Source organism: Tamandua tetradactyla, chromosome 6 (genome assembly GCF_023851605.1).
Source record: "Tamandua tetradactyla isolate mTamTet1 chromosome 6, mTamTet1.pri, whole genome shotgun sequence".
In the NCBI taxonomy this organism is placed as follows: domain Eukaryota; kingdom Metazoa; phylum Chordata; class Mammalia; order Pilosa; family Myrmecophagidae; genus Tamandua; species Tamandua tetradactyla.
This window is the reverse complement of record NC_135332.1, coordinates 46,102,360-46,117,743: the sequence shown is the minus strand read 5'-3', so window position 1 is coordinate 46,117,743 and position 15,384 is coordinate 46,102,360. Positions and strand designations below refer to the sequence as shown.

The window sequence follows — 15,384 nt, the reverse complement described above, 5'->3', positions numbered from 1 at the left end:
CGTTAACTGTCATTACCAAGAAGATAGAGAAACGTAGCCATTTTGAAAAAGTGTCTGTTTTGCCTAATGCAGTGTTTACTTGGAGGTATGTAACAGTAGGAGTGTGAGTAATTTTTTGTTGGAGTCTTTCGTATGGCAAGTTGAAATTTGCTTTAAAGTTGATGCTGTCCCTCAAATACCTGCCTAGATCTTTACTTTGACATCTCTTATTTGGTTCAGATTATTCTTTGGGTAACCTTGATTGCTGTTTATTATCTTCAAGGTCAAAGGATGAGGCAAGACACATTTTTTTTTAACTTTTTTTATTAATTAAAAAAAATTAACAAACAAAACATTTAGATATCATTCCATTCTACATATACAATCAGTAATTCTTAATATCATCACATAGTTGCATATTCATCATTTCTTAATACATTTGCATCGATTTAGAAAAAATAGAAAGACAACAGAAAAAGAAATAAAATGATAATAGAGAAAAAAAGACTGTACATACCATACCGCTTACCCCTCGCTTTCCTTTACCACTATTTCAAACTGAATTTATTTTAACATTTGTTCCCCCTATTATTTATTTTTATTCCATATGTTCTACTCTTCTGCTGATATAGTAGCTAAAAGGAGCATCAGACATAAGGTTTTCACATTCACAGAGTCTCATTGTGAAAGCTATATCATTGTTCAATCATCATCAAGAAACATGGCTACTGGAACACAGCACTACATTTTCAGGCAATTCCCTCCAGCCTCTCCACTACATCTTGAACACCAAGGTGATATCTACTTAATGCGTAAGAATAACCTCCAGGATAACCTCTTGACTCTGTTTGGAATCTCTCAGCCATTGACGCTTTGTCTCATTTTACTCTTCCCCCTTTTGGTGGAGAAGTTTCTCTCAATCCCTTTATGTTAATTCTCAACTCATTCTAGGGTTTTTCTCAGTCCCTTGATACTGAGTCTCAGCTCATTCCAGGATCTCTGTCCCACGTTGCCAGGAAGGCCCACACCCCTGGAAGTCATGGCCCACGCAGAGAGGGGGAGGGTGGTGAGACTGCTCATCATGTTGGCTGGAGAGAGGGGCCACATCTGAGCAACAAAAGAGGCTCTCTTGGGGGTGACCCTTAGGCCTAAATTTTAAGTAGAATTGACCTATCCTTTGTGGGGTTAAGTTTCATGTGAACAAACCCTAAGACTGGGGGCTCAGCCTATAGCTTTGGTTGTCCACACTGCTTGTGAGAATATCAAGAATTCAACTTGGGGAAGTTGAATTTCTCCCCACTCTCACCATTCCCTGAAGGGGGCTTGCAAATACTTTTCCAGGCAAGACACATTTTTTAAAATTACTTATGGTACTGACTACCATAAGGAATGTTTCAGCTACCTCCTAGGCATAAATAGGAATTTGCACGTGTGCACTGTGCTTAAACCATGCTCCCTGATAGGGTATCACTGAAAGTACTTGAAGATTGAGCCCTGCCTGTTCCTGACCCTCCCATTGGTTTCTCTCTCCTTTTTTTTTCTTCTCCAAATAATTAATATTATTTATGGAGCATTTATGGGTTTGCAGAAAAATTGCACAGAAAGTAGAGTTTCCATATACTCTTTGTTTTTTTAATTGACAAATCTTTGCACATGCAGTCCATATATAGTGTGTAATCAGTGGCTTATCATCACGTAGTTGTGTATTCCTCACCGTGATCATTGTTTATAACATTTGCATCACTCCAGAAAAAGAAATGAAAAAAAGAGAAACTTATACATCCCGTAACTCTTTTTTTTTAACTTTTTTTATTAATTAAAAAAATTAACAAACAAAACATTAAGAGATCATTCCATTCTACATATACAATCGGTAATTCTTAATATCATCACATAGTTGCATATTCATCATTTCTTAGAACATTTGCATCAATTTAGAAAAATAAAAAGACAACAGAAAAAGAAATAAAACGATAACAGAGAAAAAAAAGATTATGCATACCATACCCCTTACCCCTCGCTTTCATTTACCACTAGCATTTCAAACTAAATTTATTTTAACATTTGTTCCCCCTATTATTTATTTTTATTCCATATGTTCTACTCTTCTGCTGATATAGTAGCTAAAAGGAGCATCAGACACAAAGTTTTCACATTCGCAGAGTCTCATTGTGAAAGCTATATCATTGTTCAATCATCATCAAGAAACATGGCTACTGGAACACAGGTCTACATTTTCAGGCAGTTCCCTCCAGCCTCTCCACTACATCTTGAACAACAAGGTGATATCTACTTAATGCATAAGAATAACCTCCAGGATAACCTCTCAACTCTGTTTGGAATCTCTCAGCCATTGACACTTAGTCTCATTTCACTCTTCCCCCTTTGGTCGAGAAGGTTCTCTCAATCCCTTGATGTTAATTCTCAGCTCATTCTAGGGTTTTTCTCAGTCCCTTGATGCTGAGTCTCAGCTCATTCCAGGATCTCTGTCCCACATTGCCAGGAAGGTCCACACCCCTGGGAGTCATGTCCCACGCAGAGAGGGGAAGGGTGGGGAGACTGCTCGTTGTGTTGGCTGGAGAGAGAGGCCACATCTGAGCAACAAAAGAGGCTTTCTTGGGGGTGACTCTTAGGCCTAAATTTTAAGTAGACTTGACCTATCCTTTGTGGGGTTAAGTTTCATGTGAACAAACCCCAAGCCTGGGGGCTCAGCCTATAGCTTTGGTTGTCCACACTGCTTGTGAGAATATCAAGAATTCAACTTGGGGAAGTTGAATTTCTCCCCACTCTCACCATTCCCTGAAGGGGGCTTGCAAATACTTTTCCAGTGACTGATCAAATCACTCTGGATTCATCGGGGCATCACTCTGGACAAACCAACAAAATCTCATGTGCTACCTTAGATTCCAAGTACTTATGACATTCAATCAAACTATCTACATGAGTTATATTAGGAAACGCTCTAGTCAAAATATAAATTTTATAACAAACATTTTTTGCTTTAGTCTCACACATAAGGTGACATTTTAAAGTATTAATTATCATCTATTTTCAACACCCTGCAATAATGACATTCCTTTGTTCTTCCTCAGGCAAAAACATTTCTTAAATTTGTACATTGTACATTTCACTATTATTATACACTCTAGGCATTCCTAGATTATACCATCTCGATCTTTACCATCTATCTTTCTTTCTGATTTCATTTATGTCCCCAGCCCTCCTCCCTCTATCATTCTCACATGCAGGTTCATTCAGTGTTTTAACATAATTACATTACGTTAGGTAGTATTGTGCTGTCCATATCTGAGATTTTATATTCAGTCCTGTTGCACAATCTGTATCCCTTCAGCTCCAATCACCCAATATCTCACCCTATTTCTATCTCCTGATGGTCTCTGTTACCAAGGAAATATTCTAAGTTTATTCACTAACGTCAGTTCATGTCAGTGAGACCATACAGTATTTGTCCTTCTGTTTCTGGCTAATCACACTCAGCATAATGTCCTTAAGGTCCATTCATGTTGTTACATACTTCATAACTTTATTCTGTCTTACAGCTGCATAATATTCCATCTTATGTAAATGTCACAGTTTGTTTAGTCAACTGTCTGTTGATGGACATTTTGGCTGTTTCCATCACTTGGTAATTGTTAATAATGCTGCTATAAACATGTAAATGTCCATTTGTGTCCTTGGCCTCGTGACCTTTGCGTAGAGACAGCATATACATGGGACCTGTTTTTTAAACCATTCTGCCAGACTATGTCTTTTGATTGGAGAGTTTAATCCATTAACATTCAGTGTTATTATTGTATGGGTAGTACTTTCTTCTACTATTTTGCCTTCTGGATTTTATATGTCATATCTAATTTTCCTTCCTTTTACCTTTACTCATAGTCTTCCTTTCTATACTCTTCTCCACACCTCTCTCTTCTGTCTTCGTATCTGTCTCTAGTGTTCCCTTTAGTATTTCTTGCAGAGCTGGTCTCTTGGTCACAAATTCTCTCAGTGATTTTTTTGTCTGAAAATGTTTTTATTTCTCCCTCATTTTTGAAGGACAGTTTTCCTGGATATAGAATTCTTGGTTGGCAGTTTTTCTCTTTTAATAATTTAAATATATTATCCCACTGTCTTCTCGCCTCCATGGTTTCTGCTGAGAGATCTGCACATAGTCTTATTGGGCTTCCCTTGTATGTGATGGATTGCTTTTCTCTTGCTGCTTTCAAGATCCTCTCTTTCTCTTTGACCTTGGACATTCTGATTATTAAATGTCTTGGAGTATGTCTTTTTGGATCTGTTCTCTTTGGGGTACGCCGCACTTCTTGGATCTGTAATTTTAAGTCTTTCATAAGAGTTGGGAAATTTTCAGTGATAATTTCCTCCATTAGTTTTTCTCCTCCTTTTCCATTCTCTTCTCCTTCTGGGACACCCACAACACGTATATTCATGCACTTCATATTGTCTTTCAATTCCCTGAGTCCCTATAGTTTCTGTTTCTTGTCGAATTTCAGATGTTCTGTCCTCCAGTTTAGAAATCCTATGTCTGTCTCTCGAAATCTACCATTGTAGATTTCCATTGTTTTTTTCATCTCTTCTACTGTGTCTTTCATTCCCATAAGTTCTGTGATTTGTTTTTTCAGACTTTCAGTTTCTTCTTTTTGTTCTTTCCTTGCCTACTTTATATCCTCCCTCAATTCATTGATTTGGTTTTTGTTGAGGTTTTCCATGTCTGTTCGTACATTCTGAATTAGTTGTTTCAGCTCCTGTATGTCATTTGAATTGTTGGTTTGCTCCTTTGACTGGGCCATATCTTCAATTTTCCTAGTATGATTTGTTATTTTTTGCTGGTGTCTAGGCATTTAATTACCTTAATTAGTTTATTCTGGAGATTCCTTTCACTTCTCTTACCTAGGGTTTTCTTGCTGGATGAATTCGTTGTCTATCTGTTCTTTGACATTTCGTTCAGCTTTATCTGGACCTTTAGCTTAAGTTTTGTTTAACAGAGGAGGATTTTTCAGTTCTTGTTTTCTTGTTTCTTGCCCTGTTTGTGTGGTACCTTTCCCCCACACACACTTAGGAGGGTCTGCTTAGGTATTATAGATCCCAGCCAGATTTTCCTAGACCAAAGTGGCCTCCTATCAAGAGGGAAGATTCACCTGCATTGGTTTTCCCTGAGGGTGAGACCCAGCAGGTTGAAAGCCTTTCCTGTGAAGTCTCTGGACTCTCTTTTTCTTATCCTGTCCAGTATGTGGTGCTTGTCTGACTGCAGGTCCCACCAGCATAAGATGATGCGGTACCTTTAACTTTGGCAGACCTCCCTGCTGGGCATGTGGTGGAGATAGAGGAGAGGTTGTAGGCTGATTTTAATGGCTTCAAATTACCAAGCCCTGGTGTCTGAATTCCTTGATGGAGGTACTCCACCTGGGTGGGGCTTCACCCCTCCTCTATTGAAGGCACAAGCTCCAGATAAGCCCCCAAAAGAGCTCACCTCTACCTATGCCTGGGGCAGTTGCAGCTTGAAAAGTCCTGCTGCTGTATCCAGAGGCAGTCAAGGCTTTGTAGATACACAGATACAAAAACCTCTGTTTCCTTCTTTTTTTTCCCCCCTTTTTCTGTCAGTCCTGCCCCCTTGGCGCCAGGGTAAAAGTGAGCAACCTCTGCTTTGATCAGGTTTACCTAAGCTGGAGGCCTATTTTTAGTAGTCAGAATTTGTTAATTAGTTCCACAATTGGCGTTTGGTTGTGCCCAGTCCCTGCTGCTGGTAAAGTCCTTTCCTTTCCCCTTGGGAACCAGCTTTGGGATCTCACGGTTCTGGGGGGTGCTCGCAGTCGGTCCAGCTGGTCCAGACTGGGGTATGCTGTGTGTCTAGTCACTTTCATGGTTCCGGGAGCTGTTCTGTACTGTTTCTGGTTATTTAGTAGTTGTTCTGGAGGACGAACTAAAATGTGCATGTTGTTAAGTCGCCATCTTGACCCGGAAGTTCTGATCTTTATCTTTTAATTGGTAAGCTTAATCTGGTAATGTTCAAAGTTAGTACTGTAAAAGTGTTTATTGAATCCATCATCTTATCCTTTGGATTTTGTTTGTCAGATCTGTATATTGTTTTCTCTCTTTCTCTTTTTATCCTTTCAGTTACCCTTACTGGTACTCTTCATCCTTTGCCCTCTTCCAGACCTCCTACCCCTGTCTTTTTTTCTTCACCTCTTTGCGTTACTTTTTTTACTTATTTGTCCATAACCTGGTTAAAAGGAGCACAAGACAAGGTTTTCACAATCACAGTCACATTGTAAAAGCTATATAGTTATACAGTCATATTAAAAAATTAAGGCTACTGGAACACAGATCAACAGTTTCACGTGCTTCCCTCTAGCCATGCCAAGATACCGTAAGCTAAAAAGGAATATTTATATAATGCATAAGAATAACTTCCAGATAACTTTTTGACTCTGTTTGAAATCTCTCACCCACTGAAACTTTTTGTCTTATTTATTTCTTACTCCTTTTGATCAAGAAGGCTTTCTCAATCCCATGATACTGGGTCCTGGCTCATCTCTGGAGTCCTGTTACACATTGCCAGGGTGATTTATACCCCTGGGAGTCAAGTCCCATTGTAGGGAAGGAGAGCTGTGTGTTACCTTAAAGTTGGCTTCGAGAGGTCACTTCTGAGCAACTAAAGAGGTTCTCTGGGGATTATGCTTAGGCATAATTATAAGTAGGCCTAGCTTCTCCTTTGCAGGAGTAAGTTTCCAAGATCAAGGGCTCAGCCTTTTTATTGGTTGTCTGTAATGCTTGCGAGAATAACAGGAAATTCCTCAAATGGAGATGTTGACTATTTCCTCTTTTCTCTTCAGTCCCTCAAAGGAGAATTTGCAAATACTTTTTTATTCTCTGTCCATATTAGTCAGGGTTATATCAGGGGATCACACTAACCTGTATAGACCAGCAAAACCTCATGCCCTATTCAGGATTCCATGTAATTAATGGTGTTCAAATAAACTGACCATACAAGTTAATTTAGGTAATGCACTTCCCAAAATATAAAGTTTGTGCTAAATAAACATCTCTCCCTTTGATCTCACACAGAAGTTGCAGTTTAAAAATATGGACTGTATTGCCCTTTACCATGTATTCTGATTTAGTTTAGTCCTATGCAGATCAGCTTCATTCATATCTCTAGTTGAAGTCTGATCACTTTCTCATTTTTTAAATAAAATTTTAACATATTGAAAGGCCTGTTTTGTGACATACTACTCACACTAGAAAGTAACCCGAATATCCCCTTGTTGGGAGCATAAAGCTTAAGTTACCCATGTATAAAATCATGTGTGTCTTATAAGTCTGAGCCATCAGACTTAGACCTGTCTGCTACTGCTAATAACCTGCTTCCACCTGTTAGCAGACCAATTCCATCTCCCTTCGTAATGGTGGGTAGGTCACAGTGAAACTCCAAGTCATAGGGAGTAAATAATAGTCCCAAATAGCCAAGTTTTTCAAGCAGTGCTTCACCCACCCCCATTCAAAAGAAGATACTTCTTTCTTTTTTTGTTTTTTTAGTAATAATTATTGTTTATTGACTACTTAGTGTCAGATGTGCTTATTAAACTTTTTTTATTGTGAAATGTAATATACATACAAAAAAGCAATAAATTTCAAAGTATATCACAATAAGTAGTTATGGAACAGATTTCATAGTTTGGTAGGGGTTACAATTCCACAATTTTAGGTTTTTATTTGCTAGCTGCTCTGAGGTACCAGAGACTATAAAAAATATCAGTATAACGATTCAGCACTCATACTCATTTGTTAAACCTGACCTTCTCTATAACTTTACCATCACCTTTGATCTTTCTCCCGCTCTTTAGAGGTATTTGGGCTATGCCCATTCTAACTTTTTCGTGTTGGAAGGGGCTGCTGATAATATGGGATAGGGTAATGAAACTAGTTGATGTTCTAGAGAGGCTGGCCTTTCTGCATTTCAGGATTCCAAGGATCCATCTGGAGGTTGTAGGTTTTGAAGAGTTATCTTAGTTCATGGAAACTTTGTAGAAGCTTCTGTAATACCCTAGGAGTTTTTTAGGATTGGCAGGAATGGTTCTGGTTAGGGTTTTGCAAGTTATGATAAGTAACCATGTCTCACTGAAGCATGTGTAAGAGTGACCTCCAGTGTAGTAGCCTCTAGACCCTTGTTTCTAACTATACTACTTGTATCAAATTTGCATCCTGGTGATTAGAATAGTTTTCTCCTTTAGAAAAACACATATTCACACATGAATATATATAATTTTGTTGTTGTTTTTACATTTAGATATAAAAATACTACTCTGCTTTGTGTTATAAAAGGAAGACCATGTGATAGGAACTTTTTCTTCTTTTTGAGGTAGGGCTATTCATCAGTTAATACTCTGAGGTTTATCTTCAGGCTCAGGCATCTAGCCTTAAGTAAGGGAAGAGTAACGGCAAAAGATCAAGCGCATTTTCCTCCTAATCTCCCTAGCCCCTCCTTTACTAATTCCCACTTCAAAAGGAAAGTTGGTTATAATTTTAAAAAAATGAAACTAACCCCAATAAAAGGGGTGGTGGGTGTATTCTCAACTAACTACAGAGTAAGTCAGGCCACCCTCACCTTCAGCTAACCTCACAAAAAAAAAGCCCTGTTTTCCCTTCACAAACACAGATGTTCTCTGTCCAGACTGGACCATGCGTGCTGGACAAACACACTTGATTTAAATGGAAGCAGTGGTTACGTTTTCCGTCCCTCCTGTCCCCACTAATGTACTACTTTCTCAGTCTTCCAAAGCTTCTGTGATAAAATCAAAAGGGACATGGGGTAGGTGTGAAGAGATTAAGAACTTGACCCCTCTACTCTGACCCTGACGAATAAAAAAGACCTAGATATTCTACCCTTTGAGTTATGTTTAAGACAACTGGGAGAGAGGAAAAGTAGAAGTGGGGTGAAGAACTGGGAGTGTTTGATGGCTAGAGGTCCAGTCCAGTTCTTTTACTGGAATAGCTTATCACCAGTCTCATTGAGTGTGTATGAGTGCTTTTTTCACTGCAAAGAGATCACAGTTGGCAGAGGTGTGGTGGTCTTCAAAGTAACCCTTCTTATCCTGGCTAGTGGTTCGGGAAAGGCGGATGCGGGCAACACGGTTGGCCACGCTGGCGGAGAAATTGTTGATGTTGGTTGGAAGTTTCATGGAATCCAGTTATGCTCCAGGCTTTGTCTAGGCCTCCCTTGGGATCGTAGGCATGGATGTGGTATTGGTGCTGGTTGCTTGGTTTCTCAGTGGACTTCTAGTGTCCTTCTCTTTTTGCATGGCTGAAATTGGTATGGCAGCCTGCACCATTCCAGTTCCCAGGAATGGGCTTAGGATCGAATTGCTATCATGCCAGAGTCTTCACATACATGATGTAAGATGAAACAGGCCACCTACATATGATCTCCCATGTCACTTCCTTCACAGGGTCTTACCAGGAATTCCCACTGGGCAGGTATGGCCTCAGCATTTATTCCCACGATCTTGATGCCAGCGTACAAAGCAGGCCTGGTGGTGAGCCTCCGCAGTGTCTCTGCCATTGGCTTTGTCTGCTCCCACACCATAGTAATAAGGTCCTTGGGGCCTGGGGAAGGCAGTGGAAGGCCAGCTGAAGGGGTGTCCATCTGTCCCATCAGGGTATACTTCTGCTTCATTCCAAACCAGGGGTGCTGGTTGCTCCCCATATCCATTATCTGTTTACAGAAGTGCCTTAAATTGGTCTCTGCAGGTTTTTGGTTGTACTTGAAAACTTAATGAAACACCACCTTATTGGGTTCTTGTGGAAAGGGTCCTGAAACATGGCAAAAGGGTTGAGATATATGTCACTGTTGGAGCCTTCAGACTGAAAAGTACTAGAACCATCAAAATTCTACTCGAGCAGCTCTTTTATACACTTAGATTCACTGTCCAGGGTACAGGTCTTACAGTGCAGTCCTTCTCCAGTGCCACTGATCCAGATATACATGGTTTGGACTTTCTTGCTCTGAGGCAGAGCCATGTCTCTCTGCTTGATGCCTTTGTTCAAGTGGGAGCTTCTTGAAGTGGCTGTGATGGAAGGTGTTCTTTGCAGCAACAGCAGGCAAGGCAGTGGGAGGGAAGGCCATGAGAGCAAAGTGAGAGGAGGCCAAGTGTGCAGCTCAGACGCTTAACTCTTCACTCATTTTCTCCTCTCATAATCATTTTTTCAACTTCTTTAACAGTTGCTATATGGGGTAATGATGACTTTTGTAACTTCAGAGATCTAACTCTGAGTCTCAGGTGTCATATAAATACCTAAAGTTTCCAGGAACGACTAGATTATACACAAGTAGTTCAGTACTTCAGAATTTAGAAATAGCAAAGTCTAGAATAGATGTGACAGCTGTAAGAGCTTACAATCTAGGACCCTTCACAGTAAGCCCCAACCTGATAAGCCATGTTTTCAATTTCAGTTCTCAGAGTTTGTATATTATAGTTAGTCCATGTGAGTGAGGCATGATAATATTTCTCTTTTTGTTTCTGACATTTCTTTCAACATACTGTCTTCAAGGTTCTTTCACCTAGTTGCATGCTTCACAACTTCATTCCTTCTTGTAGCAGCTCAGTAGTCTGTTGTATGTTAGTTCCCCCTTGCATTCCTCAGTTTTTGTACCCTTAAGTCACCTTCATCCATTGCAAATCATGAACACTGCCTCCATAAACACCAGTGTGCAAATGTCCATTTGTGTCCCCACTCTCAGTTCTTCCAGGTATATACCGTTCAGTGGGATTGAAGGATCGTATGGTAACCCAACCCCTACGGTCCTGTGGAACCACCACAGTGCCCTCTGGTGGGGCTGCACCCCTCAACTTCCCTGCTAACAGTGAATATGTACATCTCTTTCTCCGTATTTTCTCTTGCACCTGTTTTTCTCTGTTCACTTTTTTTTCTATTCATTTTTAAAGAGTTTTATTCGCACATCATACAGTCTGACCCAAATAAATAGCCATGCCTTTGCCACCATAATCTATATGAAGACATTACATTTTCTTCTGCAAAGAATCCATACCCATCTCCTATATCCCCTGCTTATTGACATTTGGTTTTGGCATAATGCCTTTCTTACATTGAATGAAAGCATATTACAACATTACTGTCAACTAAAGACCGTAGTTTATATTGATTGTATTTTTCCCTGTATACCATCCCATTTTCAACACTTTGCAATGTTGATATTCATTTGTTCTCCCCCCGTGCAAAAACATGTCTATATTTGTACACTTAATCAACATCAGTGTCCACTCTAGTCGTTCCAAAGTCATGCTATGTCAGTCTTCATCTTCTGTTTTTCCTTCTGGTATCATATATGACCCCAGTCCTCCTCTCTCAACTCAGCTTTACATTCAAACATTCTATACATGGTGTATAATCAATGGCTTACAATGTCACTGCATAGTTGTATATTCATCACCATGATCATTTTTTTGAACATCTGCCTCCAGCAAGAGAAAGAAGAAAGAAAAAACTTGTACATACCATACCTCTACCCCTCCCTCTCATTGACCATTAGCATTTCAGTCTGCTCAATTTATGTTAACCTTTGTTCCCCCTATTATTTCTTTATTTTTATCCATATTTTTTACTCATCTGTCCATACCCTACATAAAAGAAGCATCAGACACAAGGTTTTCACTATCACATGGTCACATTGTAAAAGCTATATCATTATACAATCATCTTCAAGAAGCGTGGTTACTGGAACACAGTTTTCTGTTTTCAGGTACTTCCCTCTAGCCATTCCGATACACATAAACTAAAAAGGAATATCTATATAATGCTTAAGAATAACCTCCAGGATAACCTCTCAACTGTTTGAAATCTCTCAGCCACTGACACTTTATTTTGTCTCATCTCTCTTTTCCTCTTTTTGGTTGAGAAGGTTTTCTCAATTCCTTGGTGCCAGGTCCCAGCTCATCCGAGGATGTCCCACGATGCCAGGGAGCTTTACACCCCTGGAAGTCATGTTCCTCAGGAAATGAGTTCGCTTGCTGTATCAGCTTAGAGAGGCCACATCTTAGCCACAAAAGAGGGTCTCTCGGGGGTGACTCTTAGGCCTAAGTTTAAATAGATTTAATCTGTCCTTTGCGGGATAAATTTCATAGGGGCGAACCCCAAGATCAAGGGCTTGGTCTATTGATTTGGTTGTCCCTGCTGCTTGCAAGAATATCAGAAATTCTCCAAATGGGGACGTTGAATATTTCCCCCTTTCTTCCTATTCTCCCAAGGGAACTTTGAATTACTTCTTTATTTATTGTCCACATTCCTCTGGGATTTATTGGGGTATCATACCAACCTGGACAAACCAACAAAATATCGTGCCCTATGCAAGATTCCATGTATTTATGATATTTAGTTAAACTGACCAGTGCAAGGTAAATTAGGAAATACACCGGCCAAAATATAAATTTTGCGTCAGATAAACATTTCTCCCTTTAGTCTCACACCGAAGTTGAAGTTTTTTTTTTTTTAAACATTTGTTCCCCCCATTATTTGTTTATTTTTGATCCATATACTCATCTGTCGATAAGGTAGATAAAAGGAGCATCAGACACAAGGTTTTCACAATCTCACAGTCACATTGTGAAAGCTATATCACTGTACAATCATAGAAGTTGAAGTTTTAAAATATGGTTATCATCCTCTACCCAGTCTTCTGATATACTTGAGTCCTACCCAGATCACCTTCATTCGTATCTCTTATTTGATGTCTGATCAATTTTTCAACTTTTTAAACAGTTCGTGTATGGGGTACTGCTGACTTTCATAGCTTCACAGTTCTGAGTCTCAGGTGTCACATAAGGACCTGAAATTTCTAGGAAGGACTATGTTATATACAAGCAGCTCAGTATCTCAGAATTTAGAATTAACAGTTACAGCTCCTGAATATATATGACTGCTGTAAGAGCTTGCAGTCTAGAACTTTTTTCGGTGTGCCCCAACCTGATAACTCATGCTCTCAACTTTAGTTCACTGAATTTTTATATTATAGTTAGTCTGTATGATTGAGGCATGATAATATTTGTCTTTTTGTTCCTGACATTTCATTCAACATACAGTCCTTAAGGTTCATACACCTAGTTGCATACCTTACAACTTCATTCCTTGCAGCTGGCTCAGTAGTTCATTGTATGTATACACCATAGTTCCCCCATCCATTCCTCAGTCGTTGTATCCTTAGGTCACCTCCATCCATTGTGGATCATGAACACTGCTGCCAGACACACTAGCGTGCCGATGTCCATTTGTGTCCCCACATTTAGCTTCTCCAGGTATACACTGAGCAGTGGGGTTTCAGGATCATATTGCAACCCCACTCCTAGCCTCCTTTGAAATCACCACACTGCTCTCCAAGGGGCTGCACCTCTCCTTTCCCTACTGAGAGTAAATAGATACATCTCTTTCTCCACATTTTCTCTAGCACTTGTTTCTCTCTTCTTTTTTTGCATGGTCAGGCACCGGGAATCCAATCCGTGTCTCCGGCAAGGCAGGCAAAAATCCTGCCACTGAGCCACCATCACACCGCCCTCTCTTTTCATTTTTAAATAGTTTTATTCGCACATCATACAATTCAGCCTAAGTGTATAGACTTGCCTTTGCCAGCATACTCTGTATGAAATCCTTTCCTTTTCTTCCAATCCATACCTTTCCCAATCCTCCCCACCTGTTGACATTTAGTTTTGGCATAGTGCCTTTGTTACATTCACTGGAAGCTTATTACAGTGTTACCATTGACTATAGACACTAGCTTGCATTGATTGTACTTTTTCCCTTATACCATCTATTTTCAACACCCTACAATAGTGACATTCCTTTGTTCTTCCTTATGCAAAAACATTTTTTTTGGGTGGAAAGGGGCATGGGCAGGCTCTGGGAATCGAACCCGGGTTGCTGGCATGGCAGGTGAGAATGCAAAAACATTTTTAAATTTGTACAGTTAATCACCATCATTGTATACTCTAGGCATTCCTAAGTTATACCATTTCAGTCTTCATCATCTATTTTTCCTTCTGGTTTCATAGGTACAGCCCTTCTCCCTCTATCGTAGTCACATTCAACTTCATTCAGTTAAATTATTGTGCTACAATCAGATAGTATTGTGCTATCCATTTTTGTATTTTTACAATCAGTCCTGTTGTATAATCTGTATTCCTTCAGCACCAATTACCCAATATCTACCCTATTTCTATCTCCTGTAACCTGTTCTGAGCTGAAATTCTCCAAGTTCACTTATTAATGTTAGGTCATATTAGTGAGATCATACAATATTTGTCCTCTTGTTTCAACTAATTTCACTCAGCATAATTTTTCAAGATCCATCTATGTTGTTACACATACTTCATGACTTTATTCTGTCTTACAACTGCGTAATATTCCATTGTATGTTTGTACCACAGCTTGTTTAGCCACTCATCTGTTGATGGACATTTGGCCTGTTTTGCTCTTTCCTTTTTTTTCCAGCATTGGCAGGCTCCGGAAATCGAACCCAGGTCTCTGGCATGGGAGCGAGAATTCTGCCACTGAGTCACTGTTGCACTGCCCTGCTCTTTCTTTTTAAGTAAAAGCATGTAGGGCAATAAATTTTCCTCTCAGCACTGCCTACACCTCATCCAATAAGTCCTGATATGTTGTATTCTCATTTCCATTCATCTCCAGGTGTTTATTGATTTCTCTTGCTATTTCTTCTTTGACCCACTGATTGTTTAAGGGTGTTAGTTAATTCCACTTTTGTAAAATAACTTGTTCTTTGAGGGTTATTGATTTCCACTTTCATTCTATTATTATTATGACAGAGAAAATGTTTTGAATAATTTCAGTCTTTTAAAATTTAGTAAGTCTTGTTTAGTGCCCAGCATATCATCTATCCTGGAGAATGTTCCACGAACACTACAGAAGACTATATCCTAGTGTTTTGGGGTGTAATTTATGTGTATATGTCATGACTGAGCACACTCACCCATTCTCTCTGTCCCAATTTCTCCATTTTTTCAGCCAGGACTTTCCTATATAGTGTAGAAGACTGTCTCTGATCACTCACAACCTGGAACTGCTGTTCTGGTTGTTTTTCTGTCACTTCTGTAGTTGTTCCTAAGCACAGGGTCGAATTCAGCCTGTTCTCTTCCACCATCTTCCCACATGATGAAGTTTTATTTTTAAAGAGCAGAAAGTACCATGTCCTCAGAGTTTTATCAGCTTTAACATTTTCACAGAGCCCTATGAGACAGCTCAGTCTGGTATTTTTTACTGAAATCTCATATTTGGAGGTTGCACAGAAGATTTGGATCTTTCCAAGTCTGCTGGTTTCTTGGTTTGGGTAAATAGTAGATATTGAATGATAAATAGATCTAC

At 39.5% G+C, this 15,384-nt stretch overlaps 1 protein-coding gene and 1 pseudogene across 6 annotated transcripts in view; one reads left to right on the top strand and one right to left on the bottom strand.

Moving 5' to 3' along the window:
* AP2B1 (adaptor related protein complex 2 subunit beta 1) overlaps positions 1 to 15,384 on the top strand; it is a 186,676-nt gene that overhangs the window by 41,087 nt on the left and 130,205 nt on the right. The window lies entirely within an intron of this gene.
* Positions 8,825 to 15,163, bottom strand: LOC143685641 (glutamine synthetase pseudogene; annotated as a pseudogene).